Source organism: Eutrema salsugineum, unplaced genomic scaffold, assembly GCF_000478725.1.
Source record: "Eutrema salsugineum unplaced genomic scaffold, Eutsalg1_0 scaffold_12, whole genome shotgun sequence".
NCBI lineage: Eukaryota > Viridiplantae > Streptophyta > Magnoliopsida > Brassicales > Brassicaceae > Eutrema > Eutrema salsugineum.
In genome coordinates, this window is record NW_006256895.1 from 2,672,541 (window position 1) to 2,685,555 (window position 13,015).

General features: G+C 44.4%; 1 non-coding gene across 1 annotated transcript; it reads right to left on the reverse strand.

Annotated features, from left to right (window-relative positions):
* Positions 1-12,533: 12,533 nt before the first annotated feature.
* LOC112089404 lies at positions 12,534-12,640 on the reverse strand. Its single transcript, XR_002901042.1, has one exon. It is a non-coding gene; the product is annotated as a small nucleolar RNA R71 (small nucleolar RNA).
* Between the last annotated feature and the right edge of the window lie 375 nt (positions 12,641-13,015).

The following is a 13,015-nucleotide window of genomic DNA, read 5'->3' on the forward strand; positions in this document are numbered from 1 at the left end:
ACCTGGGAGAAGTGGCATATCATGATCCAAGAAGGCATTGTCTTGGGACACAAGGTATCAGAGAAGGGTATTGAGGTGGACAAGGCTAAGATCGAGGTGATGGTGAACTTACAAGCTCCGAATTCTGTAAAAGGAATAAGAAGCTTCCTTGGGCACGCAGGGTTCTATAGGCGGTTTATTAAAGATTTCTCCAAGATTGCTAGACCCTTGACGAGGCTATTGTGTAAAGAAGTGGAGTTTATCTTTGATGAAGAGTGTGAGGAAGCGTTTAAGAGAATCAAGGAGGCCTTGATCAGTGCACCGATAGTACAAGCTCCCGATTGGTCTCTACCATTCGAAGTGATGACTGATGCATCTGACTATGCCGTGGGAGCTGTCTTGGGACAGAAGAAAGATAAGAAGCTCCATGTGATCTACTATCCAAGCCGCACCTTGGACTCGGCTCAAGAAAAGTATGCCACCACCGAGAAGGAAATGCTTGCCATTGTGTTTGCATTTGACAAATTCAGGAGTTATCTAGTGGGATCAAAGGTCACAGTTTACACAGATCACGCGGCCTTGAGGTATCTGATGTCTAAGAAGGACGCTAAGCCGAGGCTGTTGAGATGGGTCTTATTGCTCCAAGAATTTGACATGGAGATACTTGATAAGAAAGGGATTGAAAACGGAGCCGCAGATCATCTTTCAAGGCTGAGGATTGAAGAACAGGTCCCCATAGATGATGCTTTACCCGAGGAACATCTCATGTTAGTACGGTCTTACTTAGAAGTGGAGGAAGCCAATACGATCAAGGAAAGAAGCCTCCCATGGTTTGCAGATCTTGTGAACTACCTGTCTTGCGGTTTAGAGCCACCGGATCCTGATACTTATCAAAGGAAGAAGTTTTTTAGAGATGTGATGAGATATCATTGGGATGAGCCGTATCTTTACGTGCTTAACAAGGACCATCTCTATAGGCGATGCTTGGCTGAAGAAGAGATCCATCCGGTGCTACAAGAATGTCACGGTTCATCGTATGGTGGTCACTTAGGTGCATTCAAGACGGTTGCCAAGGTTTTACAAAGCGGTTTCTGGTGGCCGACTATGTTCAAGGACGCTCAAGATGTGGTATCGAGGTGTGAGGCTTGTCAAAGGCACGGTAACATATCCAAGAGGAATGAGATGCCCCAAAACCCAATCTTTGAAGTAGAGGTCTTCGACTGTTGGGGCATTGACTTCATGGGTCCCTTTGTAAGCTCATATGGGAATCAGTATATCCTTGTCGCGGTGGACTATGTGAGTAAATGGGTTGAAGCGGTTGCATCTCCAACCAACGATTCAAAGGTAGTGGTAAAACTCTTCAAGAGTATCATTTTCCCACGGTTTGGAGTCCCAAGGGTAGTTATCAGTGATGGGGGAAGCCATTTCATCAACAAGACTCTTGAGAGTCTTTTGAAGAAGCACGGAGTGAAGCACAAGGTGGCCACCCCTTATCATCCGCAAACCAGCGGCCAAGTGGAGGTTTCTAACCGACAGATAAAGGCTATTTTGGAGAGAACCGTGAGCTCATCTAGGAAGGATTGGAGTAAGAAACTTGATGATGCTTTGTGGGCCTATAGAACCGCGTACAAGACCCCCATTGGAACCTCACCGTTTAACTTGCTTTATGGGAAAAGCTGCCATTTACCGGTTGAGTTGGAATACAAAGCCTTGTGGGCAGTAAAACTTCTGAACTTTGACATCAAGACCGCACAAGAGAAGAGGGTTTTACAGCTTCATGAGCTCGAGGAGATCCGTTTAGATGCTTTTGAGAGCTCTAAAATCTACAAAGAAAGGACCAAGGCGCTCCATGACAAGAAGATACACAAGAGAGAGTTCAAAGAAGGGGACCAAGTGATGTTGTTTAACTCGAGACTTAAGCTATTCCCTGGGAAGCTAAGGTCTAGGTGGTCCGGTCTGTTCACAATTCTTGAAGTAAGGCCTTATGGAGCCGTCGTGTTAAAAGGAAAAGATGGACAAGGTTTTGTGGTAAACGGTCAGAGGGTAAAACATTACTTGGCATCAGAAACAAGAGAGGGAGCTACCTCAGTTCCTCTTCTTGAACCGGAATCAGCCTAAAAAGGTATGAAAAGTCAAACTTAGAGATGTTAAACAAAGTGCTTTTGGGAGACACCCCAAGCTTATCCTTGTACATATTTCGTTTTTCATCTTCTTTTTCTTTTTATTTGAAGCTTTTTGAAGGGTTTGTTAAGTGTTTCAGGAGTTAGACAGTGAGCCTTGAGAGAAAAGCTTGAAAAAGACACGGCCTGACGATTTAAGTCGGAGAGTATTCATAGCCTCGGTATCGACCCTCGGTATATTCATACCACGGTCACCTTTCACCGAGTATAAGCTTGAGAACCTCAGCTAAACCCCCCCCCCCCTTGACTTATTTTCATCATGGCCGTGTATGTGAATTAAAGTGGTGAAATGGCTAAGTATGGGGGAGGCTCACGGTGTAAACACCTCGGTATAATCATATCAAGGACCGATGTTCACTTAAAACGGTCAAAAACCTCGATCCGAGGCCGCGATCAGTTTACACCAAGGCCAGCCCGTTTAAACCCCCAAGCACCAAGTGTTCCTTGTTAAAACATGTTACCTCGGCATGATACCCTTGTGGTGGAGCGTGCCGAGGTGCCCGGTTTCAAGAACGATCAAAAACAAGAACACTTGGAACACTTAGATCGAAGAAGAGGCTTTGCGCGGTCTAAAGGAAAGACGTGAAGGCCACGGAGATTTACTCGTTAGCATGAGCTTAAATCACTCGGCTTGGTGACCTCGGGGTGGAACAAGTCGAGGCCGCTCAAGTTAACACGAGAAATATTGGTTTAGACCGTACGGCCCACGTCATTCCATTACCGCGTTCATTTGAAGGCTTTGCGCAGCCTCCATCCCGAGCCTCCATCCCGAGCCTCCATCCCGAGCCAAAACGCAGAGTTTGCCCTCTTCACTCCTTTCTCTGCATTTCACGAACACAACTCTCTCATTTCTCATTCATTTCACGAGATTCCAAGTGCTCTAGACTCGTTAGGGTGTTGTCTATTCCGCATAAGCATCTCACTGAGCTTGAATCTTGCATTCCCAAAGGTATTTGCATCTTAAAGAACTCATCTTTTTCCTTCATTCTTTGCGAGCTTTAATGTTTGTAAAATGTGGAATCGATTCTTTTAGAACATATCGGCCTTTGGGAATAATTTTAAAAATTCCATCAGGATAAACAACACATGAAAAACCGGTCTTTGCACTGAAAATTGTTTGTTCTTGAGTTTTTAAAATTCTTGAGAAAATGCGCTTGGAATCGGCTTTAATGGTGAACTGAGTTGTTGAGCTGAACTGTCTAGATGTTTTGTCTCTCACCGGTTGTTTTAGCTTGCTGTTAATCTATTGGATGTTTGAAGAAGCTATAAACCTGGTCTTGTTAGAGAAAAAGCTCTGTTTTTGCTATCTTTAGATACATGTGCTTAGCAATACACTTGATTCTAACGGTTCTCTTGAGAATCTGCCTGGCAGATGACCGGCGACCGAACCGTTCCTGCTCATGAGACGAACAAAAGCGAAGTCCAGAGGAGAGGAATAAAAGGAAAAGCCGTTGCCGTGGCACGCTATGGAGGAACAAGCAAGAAATCCTCAACAAGACCCGATGGTGAGCCAGCCGCTAAACGAGCAAGGAACGCCGATCTCACTCCGGGACCGGCTCTTGAATCAAGGAGGAATGGGAAGCAGGCAGCCTTTGGATCTGATGACGACGAGCTCAGAGCCCTAGTCCCTCACAAAGAAGAGAGTGGCAAGAAGGCCAAGAAGGAACCAAAGCCCGAACCCGAGGAAGAGCATTTCCCAACTACTGAGGAGTACTTGGACCACTTTAACTCTATAAGAGGGGCTCAAGGTCGGTTCCCTGATGTGGACCTGTTGAGGAGGCTTGAGATACTTGATGATGTTACTCTGATCTTTCAAAACATGGGCTTGGCCGAGTTCTTTATGATGAGCGATGTAGCTTATGAGGGGATCACACAACAGTTTCTTGCCACTTTGGAGGTTGTCATCTACCCCAAGAGAGATCCCAAGCGCTTACATGGCAAAGGGTTCGGCCACATTGAATTTGACATGGAAGGCGTGCACTACAAGGTCAGTTTCAAGGAGCTTGATGAGATATTTGGTTTTGAAAGAAACGGAAGCTCGCTTGACAAGTTTGTGTACCCAAAAGAAGAGTTGGCTGCCCTGTGGGAAACAATCGCTTTTGGACCCTACTTGGGAGGCAAGAGCAAGACGAGTTGCATCAGGAACCCTGCGATCAGATACACCAACCGAGTTCTAGCCTCTACATTCTTCTCGACCTATAACCCCGGTGTTATTCATACGGCCGAGCTTGAACTGTTAGGACTTGGACTGAAGCCGCTCATCACTCAAATGAAGAACAAGAAGGAGTTCCAAGGGCAAATGCATGTACCCTCTTTAGGCGCGTTCTTTGCGATTCAAATGCTTACTTACAGGCACAATGTGTGGTGTGACAGAAAGAAGAAGGGAGCAAGGAGGCTTCAGAACGGTTGGATTGTCACCAAGATTTTGAGAGCTCAAGGGTTCATATTTCCTGATTCACCATCAAGGCCGAATCTCATTGATGAGCAATACCTAAGTAAAAGTGGATTCTTCGGAGGCAAGTCAGGGGATAGATGGGTTTATAACTTCACACTGATGCACAGAGACGGCACACAGGTTCTACTGCCTAACCGAGGCCTCACCATGCTTGATAAGCAGTGTAATGTCTCCTTCTATGTCCTCAAAGATCAACTGTACAACCCATCTCTCGACCCACCAATGCGCAAGTGCACCAAGGCCGCACCTAGCAAGCCTCAGAACAAGAACGGCCCGGCCGGATGTGAGAACGAGGAACAGAGACAAGTTGAGAGAAGGATTGGAGCAGGCCGATATCATTTTGATCCATACGTATGGGGTGAGCCTGAATACCACACCAAGAAGCTGTACTCGCGAGTGAACACCCTCCAAAAGTGGTGTAAGTGGCAAGACAAGAGCATTCACGCGTTGGTGGACTGTGTAAGGCCGCACACCCATTCGCAATTTACTCCGGGTTAAGTGTGCGACCTAGAAACATGGAGGCCAGGTCGCAGAATGAAGAGAACGGCCAAGGAGTTTAAGTGACAAAACCTGCGGCTCAGGCGTGCTAGCTGGGAATATGAGTTCCAGGCCGCACAAAAAGAAGGGAGGCCAAAGAGTTTAAGTCCCAAAACCTGCGAGATAAGCGTGCTACCTGGGAGTAAAGAAGGCCAACCCGCACATATACTCGGGATTTACTCCTAGATGGGCATGCTAGCTGGGGATATGAGTTCCAAGCCGCAACAAAAGGAGGAACGGCCAGAATGCCTAAGTAACAAAGGCTGCGGGATGGTTGTGCGGGTTAGACATAGGATGACCAGGTAGCACAAAAATATTTCCGGCTCCACACCGAGACGGTCACACGGCTCGATCCCGACGGTTCCCGGACGCACAAAAGAGAGAAAGGAGGCCGGTCAATGAGAAAAGGACGGGTCAAAGCCTTGACTGGTCAAAATAGATCTATTGACCACCAGTCCAAAGGCTTGACCCTACCCCACACTCTCTCTTCCTCACAACAAACCCGAGTTTGCAACTCTCTCTCTCATTTCTCTCCATTGTATTCACCATATCTCTCTCATTTCTCCACCAAAATTGTTGATTCAAAGTGCTCTGAGCTCGTTTTTGAGTTGTTAACATCATCCTGATTGCATTTCGAACTCGTTGCATCTTAATCCCAAGGTATTTCATCCTGTTAAAATTCATCTCTTTCCATATTCTTCAATGGTGATTTTTGAACTTTAAGGTGTGGAATCGATTTTGATAGGTTGTTTTAGACCTTGGGATTATTTTTATAAATGCTAGGGTGCTAGATAGTCTTGGAAAACAGAGCACTTTGTTGGTAATTACCTGTTCTTGAATTTTGAAAATTGTTGCAAGTAATTCATGAAAGAAATCGATTTTTTTTAAAACAGGAGTTGAAGACTTTTGTGAGGCTTATCCTTGTACTAACAATATTTTTTGAGAATCTCTTGGCAGATGACTGAAAGAACCAACTCTTTGGCCAAGAAGAAGGGCCCTGCATCAAAAGGCAAAGGTTTGGTCTCAGGAACTTCAAAGCCAAGACACAAAGGTCAAGGTGCAAAGAATACCACAAAGCAAGGAAAGTGTGATCCAGCGCCAAAAAGGACAAGGCCTGAAGGAAGAGTTTTGGTGGTTGCTTCTGGTTCCAAGAAAAAGGGGAAACAGTTGGCTGTGGTATCTGAGAGTGAACAGACTGAAAGTGACTCCAGCAGCTCAGCTGGTGGTTCCCAAGGCACCATTGAAGAGGGATCAAAGAAGTTCAAGAAAACTGAACCAGAAACACTTGATTATCTGGCTAAGTTTCAGCAGATAGAGATCCAGCAAGGGAGATTCCCTGATTTGGACTTTCTGAAGAAGATTGGCCTCTATGAAGATGTCAAGACTTTGCTTGGGAACATGGGTGTTGAGTCACTTTTGGAGATGAGAGAAATCGCTTATGAGCAAGAGTCCCAAGAGTTCTTAGCCTCCTTTGAAGCTTTCATTTACTATCCAAGGGATTCAAGAATCATTCAAGGAGATGGACTTGGACATGTGGAGTTTACTGTGAAAGGGAAGGAGTATTCAGTGTCATTCAGAGAATTGAATAAGATCTTTGGGTTTTCAGCACCTAGAAATGAACTTCTCTCCAACCAGGTCAATCTCAGAAAAGATGAGATCCAACTTCTATGGAGATCAATTGCTTCTGGGAAGTACACAGCTGGAACAGCAAAGGCCTCTTGGATAAGGAACCCAGTTCTGAGATATGTACACAAGATTCTCTCTCACAGCTTTTACTTCAAGATTGATGTTGGAAGAGTTCACAAGGGAGATCTGATGCTTCTTGGTGTAGGGCTGAGACCGCTGATGCCAACACATGAAGATGGGGAACCCTATGAAGGGTATGAATACCCACTTTGTCTTGCATCTCAATTAGCAAGGTCTTTGATGTTCTACAAAAAGTGCATGTGGGGTTCTACAAAGCAAGATGCAAAGCTGACCCATGGATGGGTGGTAACAAAGATCTTGAAAGCCATGGGGTACAGATTCAAGGAGAACAAGGCAAAGTTTGATCTGATTAATGAAGCACATTTGTGTAGGATTGGCTTTCTCCAAGGAAGAGTGGGTACCAAGGTATTCTACAACTTCAAGACACTCATCAGTGAGCCAGCCCAAGTTCTCCTACCCAATCCCTCCATCACCACAGTCCAAGTTAAAAGGAACATTCACTTCTTCTTGCTGAAGGAAGAGCTGTACAATGTCCAAACTGATCCACCAATCCTCACATACAGGCAAGCTTGCAGAGAAGAAGCCTCCAAGGGAAAGAAAGCAACCGCTGAAGATGCTCCCACAAGTGCAGCTGGTGCTCAAGATGCTGATCTGCCTCCACCTCAAAAACGTTTTGGTGGAAACAGATATCACTTTGATGATTACAACTGGGAGGAACCAGGCACTTCAGGGTTCAGAGCTCAACAGAAGATTGGTATTCTCCAACAATGGTGCAAGTACCAAGAGAAAACCATCCACAAGATGGCCAACTGCATCAAGGAGATGAAGAAGAGGATCAAGAACCTTGAAAACCCTTGCAAAGGTGGGGCTCCAGCACCGGTTTCACCAAGGAACAGAGAGGAAGTTGGGGAGAGTTCCATGAACTGCACAGCCTTGGTCACATATGGAACCACTTGGGTAGATCTTGACGACGGGACTGATGAGGCCAGCCACCATTCTTGGGAAACACCGTCAGGCCACACATCGAACCCCTCCTACTCATTGGGGTCCGATTTCAACAGCCACTAGGTACCACTCAAAACCTTGTAAATAGCATGTAGATTTTCTTTTTCTTTTGCATTTTGCCTGTTTGCTTTGGTTTCACTTCTTTCTCATACTTTTATAACACAAGGGACTGTGTTATCTAAGTGCGGGGGAGGAGTTTTATCCTTTACTAATCATGTTTTCTATTTTCTTATTTTACACTTTGAGTCTTGAGTCACATTCTAGTTGCATATTCATCTAAGTGCATACAAAAACCAAAAAATTGGAAAAATCTGAAAATTTTACACAAAAATTGATCATGTAGTTGCATTCTAATTTTTAGGATTGAGTCTAGATTGCATTTGCATGTAGGTTGCATCTTGCAAGGAGTAATGATATGTTTTCTAGAGAGTACATCACTTTGAGAACTTGAATTGAATATGCTTGTGAATCTTTTTCTGTGCTTGCAAAGTCTGAAATGATTTGAATCTGAGAAGCAAGTTTGAATTGAACTCAACTCTAATTAAGTGGGAACCTTGAACCTGACTTGAAAATATCTTGTGATGCATTGTTTGAAAAAGCTTGTGGATACCAATATACATACTTGAGCTAGAACCACAGTTTTCACCACTCTTTTCCTTAGCTCAAGTAGCTGAATCCACATCATGGATCAGTTCCCATACCTTGAACCCATCCTTCTTTTAAGCCAATGTTTGTGTGTGAATTGAAAGGCCACCTTGGATCAAACTTAGCAGAAAGTGTTAGGTTTAGAGCGACAAGGGCAGGTCTCATTGAGTGCTGTGTTCCAACATCAAGGAACTGAGAGTTTTGGCAAGGAATAAGTGTGGGGGAAAAGACCTTTTGGTGAGTGGAAAAAGGTGAGATGAGTGGAAAAGAGAGAGTGAAAATAGCTAGGGGAATGAAAGAAAAAGAAATCAGTCTTGGTGTTTTGAGAGAGTGAGCTCTGGTTTGTTGAAAAGAAAGAGTCTAGCCTCTAAGTAAAAGAGGAAGAAAAGAAGCCAAAGGCTCAAATGTTTTGTTAAGAAAGAAAGAAGAGGCTAGAAGTTGTAAAAGAAAAAGAGCTGTGTAAAGTTTGAGTTCCAAGACTTGTGAGGAAAAGTGAAAAGTGAATCCCCTAGTGAGAGGAAAATGAGAGTGAAAAGTGAGGATTTTTGAGCAAGTGAGGAAGCTTTGAGTAGAGGGTGGGGTGTGGTGAGTCTTTGCCCTTGTATGCTGATATGTTCATAATTTGCATCATTTAGGTTGCATAAATCATTCCAAATCATGTTTTATTTCATGCATTTTAGGTCCTTAGGGTTTGTTTTAGAACTTAGGAGATACATTAGGTCCCAATCAGTCTATTGCATGTTTTGAGTGTCTATCAGGTGAATGTGGAGCTGAAAAGATGAATCCAGGAGGTGGAATGGTGAGCAAAGCTTGAAAAAGTGGAAAAATTGGGTCTTGGGAGATTATCGGCCATTCTCGCTGGCCAGGAAGGTTTTATCGGCCATTCTCGCTGGCCAGGAAGGTTTTACCGGCCATTTTCATGTACCGCGGGAAGCTTTACCGGCCATTTCCATGTACCGCGAATGAAGTGTATCGGCCAAAATCTCCGGGTGTGAACGAGTCTCAGAAATCGCCTGTCCGGGGAGCCTTCCGGTCCAATTCAGACGGCGGGTCCTTCATAGAAGTTGGAGAGCATTGGAGCACGATCTCATAGCAAGTGGAATCGTGGAATTCGGACGCGTGAGCAGAGAGATAAGCTAGTCGGAAGGAACCCCTGTCTCGCAGGTATTCCGGACCGAGCAGATCAGTTTTGAAGGATGCGAAGGACGGTGCACTTCCAGGCCGATTCAGTTTCCGAGGCCTTCATGAGAATCAGAGACATTTGAGTCTTCTTTCCAGAACATCCAAGATCAGTCAATTCGGAGCTTTGAGCAGAAAGATACGGTCTCCGGAATGGACACATGTTTAGACGCCTCTCTCTGGTCGTGTAAATGCACTTCAAAGATATGCCCTCCAGGAAACCTTACACTTCCCAAGCACTGAAACTTCCTTCATCAAAGTTGGAGATAAATGAGTCCTCTGTCTTCTGCAACCGGAATCACTCAATTCGGACAAGTCTCCAGGAAGTTACACTCTCCGGAATGCGAGATGGTCCAGACAGCCCCGGATGACTAAGTTAAACATGCCGCGATTTCAATGCCACGGTCCACACTTGGCCGTGGCAACTTTTGTGCACCCTCGGCCAATGACACGATCTTCATGCCATGGTCTACACTTGACCGTGGCAAACACACACTTGGCTGAGAGGAACTTAGCAACCGTTCGGCGATTGACACGGCCTAAATGCCACGGTATGAGGCTTGGCCGTGGCAACATCTTGAAACCTTCGGCGATTGGCACGAGCTTAATGCCACGGTCTGGGATTTGACCGTGGTAAATGAACAAGTGGCTGGAGATAACTTCTACACAGTTTCGGCTTTTGACACGATCTCAATGCCACGGCCTGAGACTTGGCCGTGGCAAGCATATACTTGGCTGGGAAGGTCTTCACATGCATGCGGGTTTTGGCACGGTCTGAATGCCACGGTCTGAATGCCACGGTCTGGGGGCTTGACCGTGGTAACCTTTACACATCTTCGGTGTTCGACACGGTTAACTTGCCACGAGTCCCAGATGAAGCTTGATCAGATCGTGGCATCAAAATGAACCAAGAACACAATGAAGTCTTTGACACGGTCAGGAATGCCACGGTCACACCAAGGACACACCAGACCGTGGCAAACCCTTCTTTGCCCATCAAGGCCGGGTCAGTACCCGGTTTGTTCCGGGTTGACCCGGTTCGCCCAAGCCTCCTTTATAAGGTTTTTAGACCTAATTTGTAGAGGAGGACTTAATCTACTTTTAGTCTTTTTCCCCTTTTGTGAAAAACCACTGAATACACTTTGTTTTAGAGAGTTTAAATCGATTTTGCAGTTTCTTTCCATCTGGTTCATCATTTCTTGTCATCAGAATCAACTTCTAATCATGATTAACAACACATCTTGCAAAGGGTTTAGTGTGTTGATCATGATTAGTGAGTAGTCACCTTTATGAGGTTCTAGATGTGTAGGTTAGGGTGCTAAAGTGTTAGATTAGGAGTGCTTAGGGCTAGATTCATTGGTTCATTTCTCTAAACAACTGTTCTCTATGCTAGATCCTTGATAATCACTTGAGATCTAGATTCTGGAAATTTCATGCACCAAAAGTGTTTGATGAAATTCCTGAAAGAGTTGTGTTAGAGGTTTAAGTAATTTTTCATCATGGGAATGATTTGTTAAATGCTTGAATGATCATTGAGAACTGTTTATTAATGCATATTGATTCATATTTCACAAATGGAAATTTGGTTTGAAAATGGATTAGTATAGGGGTTAATACTTTCATGAGAGGATTAACCTAGATTAGAATTCTTAATCACTTGAATCATGTCTCATCATTGTCATTAGCATTTCTAGTTTAACACCAAAGCACCCTGACCAACTATCATGTCTAGAATCTCATGCCTCCATCATATCATATTCACATCATATCATTTGTCATTGTCATTAGTCTTTAATCCTGTTTATGTTTATAGTTGTCTCTAGATTAATCAAAACCCACTCTTGTTTGCTTGAATTAAGAACTTGATCATATATATTAGTGTCTAACACCACATCTGGATTGATAAACCTCTTTGTGCTACATTGACAAGGGGATTGATAGCCCTGAGACCCTAAAAAAGTCTTGTCTACCAATTGGCGCCGTTGCCAAATTGTGGTTTGATTAGCATTAAGCTCTGATCTGTTCTTGAGATCAAGTGCTTACTTTCTTGTTTTTACTGATTCCTTTCAAGTTCTGTTTGTGATTTCAGGTGTATGAATACCAGGTCTAGATCAAGAAGCTGTGGTCCTCCTTTTCCTCTAAACGACAACATCAACCTTTTGGTACCAAGGAGGAGAAGAGACAGACGTGGTAGACAAATTGATCAGACTGAGATGGCAGAACAAGGAGATCACGTAGTAGATATAGAACAACCAGTTCAGGAGCAACAGGCTCAAGGTCATGGAGCTGGTATTGGAGTTGGTCAAGGGCTTCACCAGGGTAATGTTCAGCAGGAACAGGTGCACCATCAACAAGCTTATGTCCACCAGGGACAAGCTCAAGCTCATCAACAGAGACATCAGGCCAATGTTCAGCAAAGACACCAGGTGCACCACCAACCCCACCCTTTCCAACCACAGCAAAGAAGATATGAGCAACCCCAAGTCTATGTTGGAGAGAATGACAGGGCAAATGCTCATCAGTATGGAGCTGGTATTCAGGCACCACCTGTGCAAAACAACAACTTTGAAGTGAAAGCATCATTGCTGAATATGGTCCAGAACTCAAAGTTCCATGGGTTAGCAATGGAAGATCCCTTGGAACACTTGGACCAGTTTGATAAGGTGTGTGATCTGACCAAGATAAATGGAGTTTCAGAAGACAGCTTCAAGCTAAGACTATTCCCATTCAGTCTTGGTGATAAAGCTCATCAATGGGAGAAGAATCTTCCAAGAGGATCCATTCAAACCTGGGAGCAATGCAAGCAAGCCTTCTTATCTAAGTTCTTCTCCACCTCAAGAACTGCAAAACTGAGGAACCAAATCTCTAGCTTCACTCAGCACAGCAATGAAAGTTTTGGTGAAGCATATGAGAGATTCAGGAGCTACACAAACCAATGCCCACACCATGGGTTTAGTGAGGCTTCTCTTCTCAGCACACTGTATAGGGGAGCTCTTCCCAAGATTAGAAACCAGCTGGATACTGCTTCCAATGGGAACTTTCTGGGTAAAGAGATTCATGCTGCTTTAGAGCTAGTGGAGAACTTAGCATTGAGCAATGATACTTATGGTGAAGACTATGACAGATCAAATAGGTCTGAAGGTTCAAGCTCAGAACAGAGGCTCACCAGAGAAGTTAAGGAGTTGAGGAGTGAATTGGACAAGCTGAAATTCACCACTCAGAAGCCAATGCATTTTGTTGGAGAGTATGAGGAACCTTCTCAAATTTTTGAGAACATAAGTGAAGAAGGTCTTACCCAAGAGGAGCTCAACTACATTGGAATCAGAGT